The following is a 14351-nucleotide window of genomic DNA, read 5'->3' on the forward strand; positions in this document are numbered from 1 at the left end:
AGCATCTAGTGTTAAAGATAGTGTCTTGCGCTAATTTAGGACATTCGACTATAATTAGTAATCACATGAGTAGAAAGTTATTTGAAGCCCATCCTTGTGTTAAGGTCTATATTCTTGATTGAAATTAAGACCCAAAGAGACTTTGAATGCCTCGAAGTAGCTTAGAACAATGTTGGGTTTATCGTGTAGAGTTAAGGAAAATTAGACCTTATAGAGTCCTCAACAAAGAGGAAGGACCTATCAGATTGCATGCCATAGTGACTTGTTTTGATGCTTGGTGCATGTTTGTACAAAAAATAATTGTTTGTAAAAGTATTGTTTTCTTTTTTTTTACAGTGCTGGGCTTGTGACGGTACCTCACAGGTGGGTGTAATGTCGTGTGATTGTTTCCCATTGGGAACTTCATATGAAGGCATTCCTTTGAGACCCTGATCCCTATGGGAACGAACGTGGATCATTCCAATATATAAATCAATGAGGCATGTACTTGGTTTATTGTTGCGGAGCAAATAGATCTCTCGATATTTTTGATAGCAATGGGGTTGAGTAGATCTTTCATTATTAAGTAGATCCTCCTCCACAATAGCGATGTCGAGATTAAGTAGATCTCCCTGGTGTCGTTGATTTTTGGTCCAATTTGAGGGCTTATGCTCTCATATGTGTCGTGGAGACTAGGACCTATGAGTACCTAGTGGAAGATGATAATATCTTCTTTTTACAATTTATTATGATTTTTTGAGTGTAAAATTGAATCATGCAAAGTGTGCATGAGTGAAAGCTAAATGGAAAATTCAATTATGGGTGTGTGCATCAGTCACCAAATCTAGGGACTAACTAGTTGAGGCTAACCCATTGGATTAGATGGGATTATCCTTGGCCCCAATAGATTTGGTAAAAGTTGAATAGATTAAATACTGGAAAGTGGGTGGTAGGGTAGACACAGACAGACGAGTACTTTCCAAATGTTGAGACCAAAGTGATTTTTAAACAAGAAAATTGAAAAAAAAAAAAGAAATCAACTTAGTGGACCAAATACAATCATTATCCTCATAATCGAGTGGAGTTGAGATATTTATGTTGAGCCCAGGGGGGAGACCGAGATGTGATTCTCTTGTGAGAATTATGAAGATAATACCCTTTGGGAAAGGCATATGTATTTCTCACCATAAGAAATCTACTAGACAATCATTTGGATATTTGTCTAGATAGTTGACATTGGGACTATGTTATATGACATCTTGAAACCTCGTCAGATCTTTCGATGTTGATCTTTAGAAGGGCTAGGGAGGATAGGGTTCTCATATTTGGTATCAGGGCTAGGATTTTGAAGGCAAAGAGATAGAGTTTTATTTTCTCTTGAAAAGATTGTTGTTAAAGTGATTGCTTTCTGGTGATGTGAGTAGTAACAGAGTGGGTTAGAGGAATTGATTCATTACTATATGTTGTCTCATATGAATATTTTATGTTAAGATGGTTAGAGAGATGCCCACCATTTTCTTACTTGGGATCGAGAGCGTAACTATCGAACACCTCTATCGACTTGTGGACTGTAAGATTATTGGTCAAATATTTTGAGGAATTGTTCTTTCCTGATTATTGGGATAGAAGCCATCAGTGGTTTGTTGGATGCCAATGGATTTACGCTTACTATGTTTAGAAAGAGATGCTTTGAGACAACATAAGTTTAGCCTTAATTAATTTTAAGATGAGTATAGTACCAGAATTCTATTTGTATGGACCCGTATGCCAAAGTATCGAACCTTTAGGGGACTTATAGGGTTGTGAGTAACCCTTAGTCGTTTCACTAGTCACTCTTATTGTGGTATGATAGACTAGGGCTTATACAAGGTCTATTAGTAGATAGAGGTTGGATCAAAGAAGAGTTGAGGTTGAGGAAGCTGAGTGGTAGACAATTCTTGTACTCGAATAATTATGATTTTTTTTGGAATAAAGCTTTTTTTCTCCTTCTTATCAAAGAAATTATACTTCCAAAGAGTGGTTTATATAATAATTGAGTATTTAAGTTGATTTTGGACAAGTGTAGAAATGACAGGAAACACGATAATGGACAATTATGGGTGTGTGCATCAATCACTGAATTTGGGGACTAAGTGGTTGGGTGGAGGCTAAGGGTTAGGCTTGGCCTCCAATGGATTTGGTAGGAGTTAAATGGATTAAACACTAGAAATTAGGTGGTAGGGTGGACCCAAAAAAAAAAGTACTTTCCAAATGTCGAGACTAAAAGTGATTTTTAAACAAGAAAATTGGGGAAAAATTAGAAATCAATTTAGTGAAGTAGATAGAGTCATTATTCTCACAATCGAGGAGTTGGGATATCTTGTTGAGCCCATGGGAGCTTGAGATGTGACACACATGCATTTGCCATCGTAAGAAATCTACTTTACAATCGTGTGGGGGTTTTTGTTTGGATATTCAAACACAGAGATAGTGTCATATGAGAGGTGTCAAATGAGATTCTATACCTTGTTGGATATTTTTGTCTCCTTCTTGTCAAAGGAATTGTACTCCCAAAGAGTGGTTTATACAAGAATTGAGTATTTAAGTTAAATTTGGACGAGCAGAAATGGCACGAAATACAATAATGGATGATTATGGGTGTATGTGTAAAGCACCAAATTCGGAAACTAAGATGGATTTGGTAGGAGTTGAACGAATTAAACAATGGGAAGTGGGTGGTAGGGTGGAGTTTGAAATATGGGTACTTTCCAAACATCGAGAGACCAAAAGTTATCTTTAAACAAGAAAATTGGAAAAAAATATAGAAATCAATTCAATGGAGTAGCTAGAATCATTATACTTATAATTGAGGACTTGGGACGTATTGTTGAGACCATGGGAGCCTGAGATGTGACGTTTATGCATTTACCACCGTAAGAAATCTATAGAACAATCGTGAGGGTATTTGTCTAGATAGTTGAACATTGAGGCTCCGAATGAGACATTCTATCTCATCAGATCTTCTGGTACTGATCTTTTAGAATTAGAAGGGGTATGTGTGAAAATGAGATATGAATCAAGAGTGGCTAATACTTACATTGCAACATCTCCTCATCCAAAAAACTAGGAATGGATTTGAAAGGGGCTTATCTATATAGCCTTATAGGGACTTAGCAGATTACTGAGCCAAATTTTTGAGTTCTTCGTGATCCTCAAAGTTCTCTTGAGATTCCTGATGGGGGTCACTTAATATCCTTTATTGTCTTGTAATCCAAATTTTTTACCTTTAGCATCCCCTTGGTATTTCTTGAGCTTTGTAGGACATTTATTTGGAGGCTTCTTCTTTTGATCCTTTTTCCCTTGTGTCTTCTCTTTGGCCTTGGTAGGAGATAGTGGGTGTGGCTCTCTTTTTGTTCTTTTTCTTTTCTTTCTTCTTACTTGCATATTATGCATTCAGTAAAAAAGATACATAAGATGGGTACTATGTTTTCCAACTAATACTATGCCATTGTTGTCATGCCAATGTGGTGGTGGTGGACAAAGGGCCTATCTCTCTCATGGCCATCATGCCCAATGCCACTACTCCACACAATCATGGTCATGCTGCTCTGATGCCACTCCACCCATTCACTGAAGGGATACTATCTATCTCTCCTTCTCAACAACTAATAACTAAACCACCTATTGTCATAGAATAAGGAAAATGCTCTATTGAACCCATTGTTTATTTATTAGCACACTATCACTTCGAACATAAACATGTAAACTAGGGACTCACGTAACATCTTTGTCTTGTCCATCCTTAGTATGCAATTCCTGTCACATTGTCAAAAAGCATGCGCGATGTGATCTTTGTGACCTCAAGGGCATGCTCAATTGGACGTGTTCTCATTGTGAAAAAATATCTCTCCCAATCCAACGTGTATAAGAGTTTGTTAAACCATTCATCACAAAGTGCAAGGTTTAAAATGCCATAAGCTTTAAGCCCCATTGCTTTTTTAGCTCCTCCTCCATCTCCATGGCTACCTTCCAATCTCATAAATTACCCTCTTTGTTCTCCTTGTAATCTTGTAACTTTTTCCCAAGAATTTTACTACATTCATCCTACGAAAGAAAAGAAAACATGTTTCAAGTGACTCAAGTAACACAACATAGCTAAAAGGATTTCCCTTATGAATGATCTAGGTTCCTATATAATTGGTTCTTACCTTTCCACACATTTCGTGTTTCTTGTTTGAATAGAGAGGAACTAGAACCCATGGTGTAGAAGCTTCCATAATGGTCTCCTTTAGTAGGCAATGGGACAACTATGTGTGCTTGATGATTTGTTTGTGGGTTGGGTGCCCCGAATGGTATTGCAAAAAGAGATATTTCCCTCCCTAACTATGGTTATTGGGCTACTTGGCCATGGCCCTGCTTGGGGAAAATGCAACTCAAGGTCAACACAAAACGGATTAACCTTGTGTGGAACATTTGGGTTCCCCATAATTGGTTCTCTTGTACTATGTGCACTTGATGATTGCTTTGTAGATGGTATTCCAAAAAGGGACATGTCTCGATTACCACAACTATGGTTATTAGGTTGCTTTGACAAGCCAACTTAGGGAAAATGTAACTCATGCAATTGACACCAAAGGATTTCCCCTTGTGGAACATCTAGGTTTCTTGAATTGGTCCTTAGCTTTCCTCACATTTCGTGTTTCTCATCTGAACTAGAACCTTTGGTGTAGAAACTTCTATAATTGGTCCTTACCTTTCCTTGAATTTCGTGTTTCTCACCTGAACAAAGAGGAACTAGAACCTGTGGTGTATAAGCTTCTATAATGGGTTCCCTATAATTTTTCCTTACCTTACCTCACATTTCGTGTTTCTCATAATAATGGGCTCCTTTAGTAGGAGAAGGGACTCCTTCTCTTGTACTATGTGTGCTTAATGATTGGTTTGTGGATTTTCCACCCTTGATGGTACTGTAAAAAGAGACATGTCCTAATTATTGCAACTATTGTTATTGGGCAGCTTGGAGAAAACCCTATTGTGTTTGCTCCAATAGGGTCGACACAAAAAGTTTGAAACAACCAACATGCTTTAAGCACTTTTGCTGGGAGAAAACCTTGATACTCTTGGTCTTGCTCCCACTCCAATATTGGAGATTTACCCATAGAAGGGGTGGTTCAATGCTCAGTTCACAAAGTTTATGGCACTATTCACTAGCTCGTTGGTGAATTTGGGGCTTGGAGGACCAAAGAAGTGGCTCCTTTTGAGGGGTTTTGTTATTGCTCTGCCTATGTATGTGTTTAATTGGCTCATTTTATTTCAAAGCTCCTTTCTTGAGGTAAATCTAAATGAGTCCTACCTTTTGACATGGGAGCTTTCTATTGAGTGTTGGTTATTTGATGGGACTAAAGGATGGGTGGGTTTGAGCAAGAAGTTGGCATCAAAGGGTTTCTCCATGGTGAATCGGTCTCTAGCTCTTTCTTGAAGTAGGTCTCGAGACACATGTTTTTTCCAAGTTGTAAATTTTTTTAAAAAAATTTGAGTTTTTTTTTGGGGGGGGGGGGTTAGCCTTTTTCTAACAAACTCGTGTTACATATGTGGGCTCATATCTACTGGCTCACGGCTTACACTTTGTGAGCTCACGCTTGTGGACTCACACGGGACATGTATAACCCTTTTTTGTATAAAATAGGCTCATGTAGGGTTTAGTGAGCTAGACTCATGTCTTGTGGGTCATGTAGGGTTTAGTGAGGTAGGCTCACATCTTGTGGGCTAACGGTCTAGTATGTTATACTCATGTCTTTTATTCACGGGACTATGGGCTCACATCTTCCAACCTGAATGTTTTGCCCAGCGTGGCACACTGGCAAGCTTAGGGTACAACCATGAGTTGGTTTAGCTAGCCTTCTAGAGTTTTTTGTGGTTTCCTAGACTTGAATAGGGTGTGATTATGATTCCTTTGGTCGCCTTCCATGGTATATACAAAGGATCAAAGCTAAAGATAAAAACATCATCAATTTTATCCTTAATCTCATTTTTTAATTTTAGAAGGTACCTTTTATAATTTATTTTTAAAATACTCTTTTTTAAGGAAAATGTTTATAATGAAAATAATTTATTTGTTCAGATAACTTTATTTAATATATTTGGAATAGTTTTAAGCTTTAACAAGTACATATTTTATACGAATCTCTATTCATGATTTGTAACTTTGATTTAGCAAGAGATTTTTTTGACATTGTTTTTAAGGGAAAAAAAGAGTCTTTGTGAATTGTCCTTTTGTAAGATTTAATTTCTAGCTATTTAAAGACAGTTTTAGTCTCAACTTAGGTTAGGGGGACCCAACTTCTAGTATTAGAGCCTAGTTTTTACACATTTCAAAATGAGAATATGAGATTATAAGATTTCTAGAGGCCTAGTGAAGGATCTTCTACTATCTAATCCAAGACCAATATTACAATTAGGACTTGAAGGTTGTGACATTTTCTCTCTTAGTGCTAAGAGATAGAAAATAATGCAATAAAAGGTCAAGAGAGTAGTTCAAACTTATTGATGAATGAAATAGATACAGTGAAGAGTCTTTGCGTGGGTTTAAGTGCACAACTAATTTCTTGTGAGAATTTTCTCTAACTTACTCAAATAGCCATATATGTGACCTCTGCTATGAGTTTTTGCAGGAAATAGAAGTTTCTAGCAAACCTCTTTTGAATCATATTAGAACAACAATATTTATGAGACTCGATAGTATAGTGTCCACCATGACTACACAAATGTTAAGTAAATGTGTCATACAATTAAAAGTGGTTTTGCCTTTTGGATCAAGGTTTCGGGGGGCAGGGAAGTCAGGGACCAAGATTCCAGAGTCCATCTCCTTCCCTCCAAAGGAATCAGGTTCCTTTCCATCTAAATTAGGGAAACCCCAGAGGTAGACCCTCTAACCAACCCCTCAGCTTCAATGCAAAGTAATGCAAGACCTCCGCCTCAGAATAGGAAAAGTCAAAGATAGATATTCCCAAATCAGTCATCTACTTCCAAGGCAGTAACACTGGAAGTAATAGAAGAAGAAAGAGAACTAAGAGATTATTCTTCAGCTGCGAGATGAGGACATCTTATATTTTTTAAGTGGGGAGGATGTAAGATTCCTCCCTCTACCTTTTGAGATGTAAAGGTGTAAGAACCTTCCCTTCTATCTCTTGTAATCATCCTCCCCTCAGAAATGAAAAAAGATCTTATTTTACCCTGTTTTGACCTTGAGAGAGAAAATATCGAGAGAGAGGTAATTCAAAATTGAGATATTTTTGGATACAAAAATTCTCCTAATGTCTAAGATGAATTTCCCTGAAATAGAAGTTCAAAATAAACTTTATAATGTGCATTAGGAATTAATTGAATATGTGTATAAGAGACCTTAGCCTAAGGGTCCACATTTTTAGAAATTTTTGGCTTATGGTTCAAATAAGTTTCCAAAGGGCCAATAGAATTAATCCAAGTGTTGGGATGAGATAAATACAATGAATAAAATAAAATACCAAAAAATGAGTAAATGCTCACATAAGATGAAGAGTTGACTGAGTACAAGGTGTCTTAGTTAAAAACTAAAGTATATTAGTAAAAAAAAAAGAGAAATTTTTATGAAATGATATATTTTTGACACCTTGGTAAGGAGAGAGAGACTCTTGAGGTAGGCGCCTTTTTCTTCATGAGTAATTGGGTTTCTCAATTCAAAAAAATGTGATATTTTTATCTCTCCTCTCCTGGAGCAAACTAAATCAAAAAGAGAGCCAAACTATTCCTTTGTATTTTTATCTGAGCTATACCATGCCAATATTATCCTTAAAATTAGCATATTTTTATTATCCCTTATTTTACCTCTTCTCTTGGGAGCTTTGGAGCTTCTCTCTCCTCCAACCTCTTGAAGATTGCTCTTCTCCTCTTGGTGGCCAAAGGATTTCTTGGGGGCTTCACTTCAAAGTAAAGAATCAAGCCAATTTTAGAGGTAATCATAATTTTATGATTTTTTTCAATTATCTCAATGATTTTCTTCTTCTCAACCCCTCTAAAGCTTGAGAAGCTTTCAAAGTAATGGTTTTTTCTTCAAATCAGGCTTTCTAAATATTCATAATGTTTAATTAGAATTATGTTAATCTTTATGCTTAATTATAATATTTTCTTTAAGAAAATCTTCCTCTTGAAAAGATTAATCATCTTTATGGCTAGATTCTTGTAAAAATGATGAATTTCAATAATAATCTCTTGTTTCAATCTAATCTCTTGGCTTGATGAGCTAGAGAATGAGGATTGATATTTTCATAATTTTTAATTTAGTAAAAATAATAGTTAATTCTTTTTAGCTTGATTATGAGTAGGAAAAATCACATTAACTCATTCTAAATTGAAAGAGAAATATACTAACAATTTTCAAAATGAGGAATGGTTATTCTAGTTTAAGTAAGAGAAAGAATCATAATTAGGCTTATAATTATGGCTATAATTATGCTATGTATGCATAATTTAATTTTAAGTCTAAAAGAGGAGTTTCTATCATATTTTAATTATAAGTTTTTAATTCAAATAGCAAATTGAATATTATCAGTAATTGCAGCAAAGCTATGGTAAAATTTTCCAAGAAAAAAAGATAAATCTTAAATTTATGTATATTTTGATTAAAGCAAAAAGAGAAATTTCTATCATATTCTAGGATTAGATATTTTATGCAAAAAGAATGATTTTTATCATATTCATGAAAAACACTTTTTTAGTATTTATGCATAATTATTTAATTAAGACAAAAGAGAAATTTTTGATAAATTTATTTTTATGCATAAGAATTTTGATGTAAAAAGAGGAATTCCCATGATATTCGAGATCCAAACAATTAAATGTTAAAAGAGAAATTTTTGGCATAATTTAAAGTATAAGTATTTATCAAAAGTGAAATTCTGAGTATTATCATTTTTATTAAGAAATATGGATAGAATTGATTTTGTAAATCCCATGAATCTTTTATTCAAAAAGAAGAATATTGAATATATCTTATTTTGAGAAATTTGAGAAAGAATGTAAAAATTATCCATCAAGAAAGCTTGGATAACTCTTAATCAAAAAAGAAAGTCTGAAATCCTGGAGGATCAAGGATTCAATGAAGTAAACGAAAATTTAGATTTAGTCTTCATTAATGAAGCTTAAGGGATGAAAACACAATACGTAAATAAAGTTGAATTCTAGGGGATTGTGTTCCGGGAAAAAGACCTTTTTCCATTCTGGAACTTTCCATATCCTGAGTTTGACGTTGCTGTCTCTTAGGAGACAGAAAGTTGAAATCACCTTTCAAAGCTAGAAATCTTTTGAAAGATGATGATGCTAGCTTTGGTGGGACCTTGACAACAAAGGCCCTTGCAAAATCCTTTGCCATCCGCACTGCTTCAACCATGGAAACTGGCTTGGCATTCTTTACCAGGGTATCTAAAGGTTCGTTCATTCCCCGAATGAACCTAGCCCCACCATCAGTTGTTCTTCATCCAAAAGTGGCGGAGTATTTGAGGAGGAGAGCGAACGCTTGGTGATATTCTTCAATAGTTCTGCTTCCCTAGATTAACTCTAAGAATTCATTCATCTTGGTTTCCAAAAAGCCAGGAGAACAGAATCTCTTCCTTAGGTAAATCTTGAGATCATTCCATGTCTGGGTGTTCCGATCTAGATGGTTTGTCTCGCAGTGGTTTCTCCATGCCACTTTGGCTATTTCTACTATCTTTAGCCTTGCAAGAGCTATTTTACTCTTCTCGTTGTATCTGGTGATATCAAAGTATTCTTCCATTACTTCGATCCACTTCTCCACAGCCTTACCCAAGTTTTCCCCTTCACCCTTGAAAGGTCCAGGCTGAGCTCTATGAAGAGCTTTATGAACATCTGGGTCGAGCTCTTCCTCTTCGAGTTGGGGATTAACATTCCTACCTACGACGACCTCGATCCATGATCCTACGACGACCTCGATCCATGATCCTATCAATACAAAAATTCTTGTTAAGTCCCTTTTTCTAAATTAACCAAGATACTCCGGTGAGAAGACCACTTTATTTATAATTTAAATCTGACTTTAGATCCAACTGATTCTGGGGTTCCTTAAAGTCTAGTCAACCCTCACAGAATCCGGGGATAAATATCCCTTCTACAACAAGAAGAACATACATAACTCATATCAGAGAATAGTTCATTCATATTTTTAACACAATAATGATCCATTAGACCAAAAATTCCATCTGAACATTCCCCCACGGGAATTTCAGTTATGCAGGTTCTCAATTTGACATTCCTTCATTAGGTCTATTGGGTCAAAGGTCAAATAGCAACAATCTGAGCACGATCCACTAGTCTCATAGTAATCTGCTGAAAGTCTTAATCATCTTCCAGTTACTAAAATCATCACTGGGATTCTCTCCATTCATCCTCATTATGGCTTTATTCAACATATCTTCTTCCAACCAGAATTGAGAAATCATCATCTTTCAATCAGAATCCAAATCAATTCATCAATTCTCAACCAAAATTCTAAAGTCATATCAACTAGCATTCGAATTCATCATCTGGATAGCATTTTTGCTTATAACTTCAAGGTCTTGATTTACTCGTATATATTGCCAGTAAAGAGCTGCAGTTATACCCACTGTATATATGAGTAATCACAATCCTTGGAACTATAAGGTAAATACCATCATATCTAGGCCTCAAGCAAGTTAGGGATTCCACACAATTGCGGTACTTCCATTTGAAGACCCCATTTCCCAATTCATGAATCTTCATTTTGAATATCAATTTGTATGAATTTCATCACACAGTTACAATCTTTTACTGGTAACTCAGAAAATTTTGACATTTCTTGCTTCTTGGTTGATCAACTTCACCCAACGCTCTGATACCAGCTAAAAGATCCCTGCCCCCTCCGCGCAATGAATTCGTGGGTGCTAGTAGTAGCAGAAGTAGCACTTATTGTGTGTAGGGCAGAGACTCTTACTTGGGGCCTCACCCACGAATGTCTGGACAAGAGACTAATCTCTCGGTTCTTCCAAAACCAAACTTGCAAAAAACTTCCCTCGCGCGCCCAGAAAGCATAGGCGATTCCTCCTCCAGGAAAAATTATTCTAGCGTAGTCAAGAGCCTTAAATTACCCTTTTTCATTCCAACCGAACTCACAGTCACATGGCCAGGTCAAGGAAGGAACTTGCACTTGGATCATAGAAACCAACGCTTTTTTTTCCGTTAAGAGGCACAGCCGTTGATTCTTTTCCATAGAACAAGGATGCTGCCACCCACTACCCCTTGCCTTATTCTAAACATGTACTAGAGCGAGTTGCAGGGGCAAGGAATCTTATAGGTTTTTAGATGGATACTTAGGCTATAATTAGATTTCCATTGCACTTGAGAACCAAGCTTAAACATTTGTTTACAAAAGGTAGGGTGTATGCTTATCGTGTTATACCATTTGGCCTACAAAAGGTGCTGCCCACCCCACAGGAGGATTAATACCTCATGATCATGGGACAAGCACACTAGGGGTAGCAAGTGGACATTTTGTGACAAAAGTCACAGCCAAGAAAATACTCCACTTGGGATACTAGTGGCCAACACTTTTTAAGGACTATGTGCTGTTTGTAAAAGGTGATAAGTGCCAACATTGTGCTAAGCCACAAAAGAAGAACCTGATGCCACTGCATCCTATTAGAGTTGACCAGCCTTTTGAAAAATGGGGCTTAGATTTTGCTGGCCCTATTAGTCCTACTGCACGTAGCACACAAGCACACTTTATCATTATTACCATAGATTATGTAACCAAATGGACTGAAGCAAGAGCTTCATGAAAAGTGGATGCCATGGTGACTATTAAGTTTCTCTATGAGAACATCATTACCCACTCTTTAGATGTCTATTTGAGCTAGGGAGTGATCAAGGTAAGCATTTTATCAGTGATGTTATTAAAAATATCACTAGCACATTCATGATCGCACACCGTAAGTCAACACCATATTACCCATAGGTAAATGGCCAAGTAGAGAGCACCAATAAGGTTCTTATTTTGATATTAATAAAGACTGTTAAGGCTCGATGCATTGACTGAGAGTCTAATCTCACACAGCAGCTTTATGGGCCTATCGCACATCATAAAAAGTTACAATTGGTTGCACACCATTTTAGATGGTGTATAGACTTGAGGCAATAATGCCTTGGGAGTTCGTGATCCCTAGCTTAAGGATAGCTGTAAATGAAAAGCTTGATGGTAAAATGAATTAGCTGATCGGTTGTTTGTTTTAGAACAACTTACAAAGGAAAGATAAATTGTAGTGCAAAACATGCTAACAGAAAAGGACCAAAGAAAGAAGTGGTTTGACCAAAATATTAAGGACAAGGAGATCAAGGTAGGAACATGTACGTCAGGGAAGAAAAATGAGTTGGAGTTGTTTTCTGACCATGGGAATGGATGTGGTTGATTGGCCTTGCTGGTCTTCAACGGATGAGTCCATGGCTCTTTTATATGGATCTTGTTGGTTGATCTTCAACGGAGAGTCCATTTGGATTTTCTTATATGATTATATTTACGGGTACTATGAGCTAGAAACTATTGAAAAGGCCCCTGAGTGAGCAGGTGGTGAGCGTTCTGGTTGCCAATGATGCCATAGGGGTACACCGATAAAGGATTGATTGGAAATTGAAAATTGGAATTCAAGCTAGATATTTTGGAGGATTATGATCAGTGATACTATGGTTTCATCAAAAGATTATTTTAAAGACAGCCGAATCTGTGAAAAAGGTAATTTCATATTGGGTGTGTACGTGGTGTGACTATCTTGAATTTTGCCTGAAGAGCCGGCTAGGGGGCCTGGGAACTCTTTTTCCTGGTACCCGGGGTGAAACATAACCAATTTCTAAATGGATCCTATCAATACAGTGGTTGGCTAACCCATGGGATTGGATGGGGTTAGGCTGGACTAATGGATCCCTAAAATAAGACTAAATTATGTTAAGTTACGATAGTTGAAGTAAATCACAGATGGATGCTTGTTTGAATAGGTGACACGATTATGGACTTGACCCATCTTAATGTACCAAACATGTTACTAACCTAGCACTAACATGTGTGGTAGTATGATGTTGCCTTCTATGTCATAAAACAAAACAAAGTTGAACATTTATTTAGTGCTAAGAGGATGGATTGGGATTTCCCGTTGGTGTAAAGAGATCATCCTAAGCATTACATTAATGTTATGGTATAGAAAGAAGCCATGTCCTTTATGTGCATTGGAGAGGGCATCTACTGTGTAGCTTAATAAGGATGTTAAGAAAATTGTCCTTAAGAGGGATGTCGAGAGATGTCTAGTGAAGCCATGTCCTGTGCAGTAGAGAGGGCATATGTTGTGCATCTGTTATGCACCTTAAGAAGAGGTCTATATCTCCTTGAGATGAGCATTCTTGTGTGGAGGAGTAGTTGGAGAAAGCCGCTTACAATTGAGCATTGGATGGCCTCGAGAACTTTAGGAAGTACTAGTGTGGGCCGATTTGCTCACCTTGGAAAATGGTATAGCACATGTGTAAGAAAAATAATAGCTTTAAGTTTTACATGTGGGTTAATGAAAAAAGGAGTTTCTTAGCCCAGTTGTATGGCTTGGTATGCTTGATACATGCCAATGTGTTGAGGCTGCACTTTACATGTTAGCTCATCTGATGTGAGTGAAGAGTGTGAGCCCTTTGGTGGTTCTTTCTATGTAATGAATTCTGGTAGGATCTCATTTTTGTTCATTGTCATTTGTGAGACTCGCCACCATTTATAACTAGGGTTATGGCTCATAGGATGATGGAAAAATCTAGGGAATTCCTTATAGCTTCTATATCAAGCTAAAATTTTAGGTTGTGCCTATTATCATCCTTGATCATCCTTTTTTAAGTCCTTGGTTTTTTGAAGGTGCTAATATACTAGTCACTTATATACAAGTGGGCAGACCATATTCTTATGGAGTGCCCAAAACATATATAAGCTTTATATGGTCAGCTTTCATTACAGCAGTGGGTGTTACTCCTTTCTGTACACTCTTTGTAATCCCCACCCTAACTTACATACTTCACATAATATATGGCCGAAGGCCCACTGTTATAATGAATGCCGACCATATAAGGCTTCTACATGCTTTGGGCACCCCATAAGTGTGGGTGGCTGAGCAAATCCCACTTATATATAAGTGATTTATGAGAGTGTGTAAAGGCACTTTTGATAATACAATCTACTATTGAGCTCAAGTTTGGGAGCTCCTTCCTTCTTGCATGTCTTATTCCTTCATGTTTATATTTGTCATCCATTAGCTATGGAGTCTTGTTGAGTTACTTGCTTGCATATGTGAGTGCTCATATGTGTGTGC

The 14351-nt window shown here is 36.9% G+C and overlaps 1 protein-coding gene across 1 annotated transcript in view; it reads left to right on the top strand.

Moving 5' to 3' along the window:
* Nucleotides 1-679, top strand: part of ALF4 (aberrant root formation protein) — a 132946-nt gene extending 132267 nt beyond the window's left edge. The window contains exon 14 of the transcript XR_015268047.1: nt 364-679. The gene's annotated coding sequence lies outside the window, so the exon portion shown is untranslated. The remainder of the gene's footprint in view (nt 1-363) is intronic.
* Nucleotides 680-14351: the final 13672 nt, after the last annotated feature.

The sequence above is a fragment of the Cibotium barometz genome, chromosome 19 (genome assembly GCF_041138505.1).
Source record: "Cibotium barometz isolate CiBa-2024 chromosome 19, ASM4113850v1, whole genome shotgun sequence".
Taxonomy (NCBI): Eukaryota; Viridiplantae; Streptophyta; class Polypodiopsida; order Cyatheales; family Cibotiaceae; genus Cibotium; species Cibotium barometz.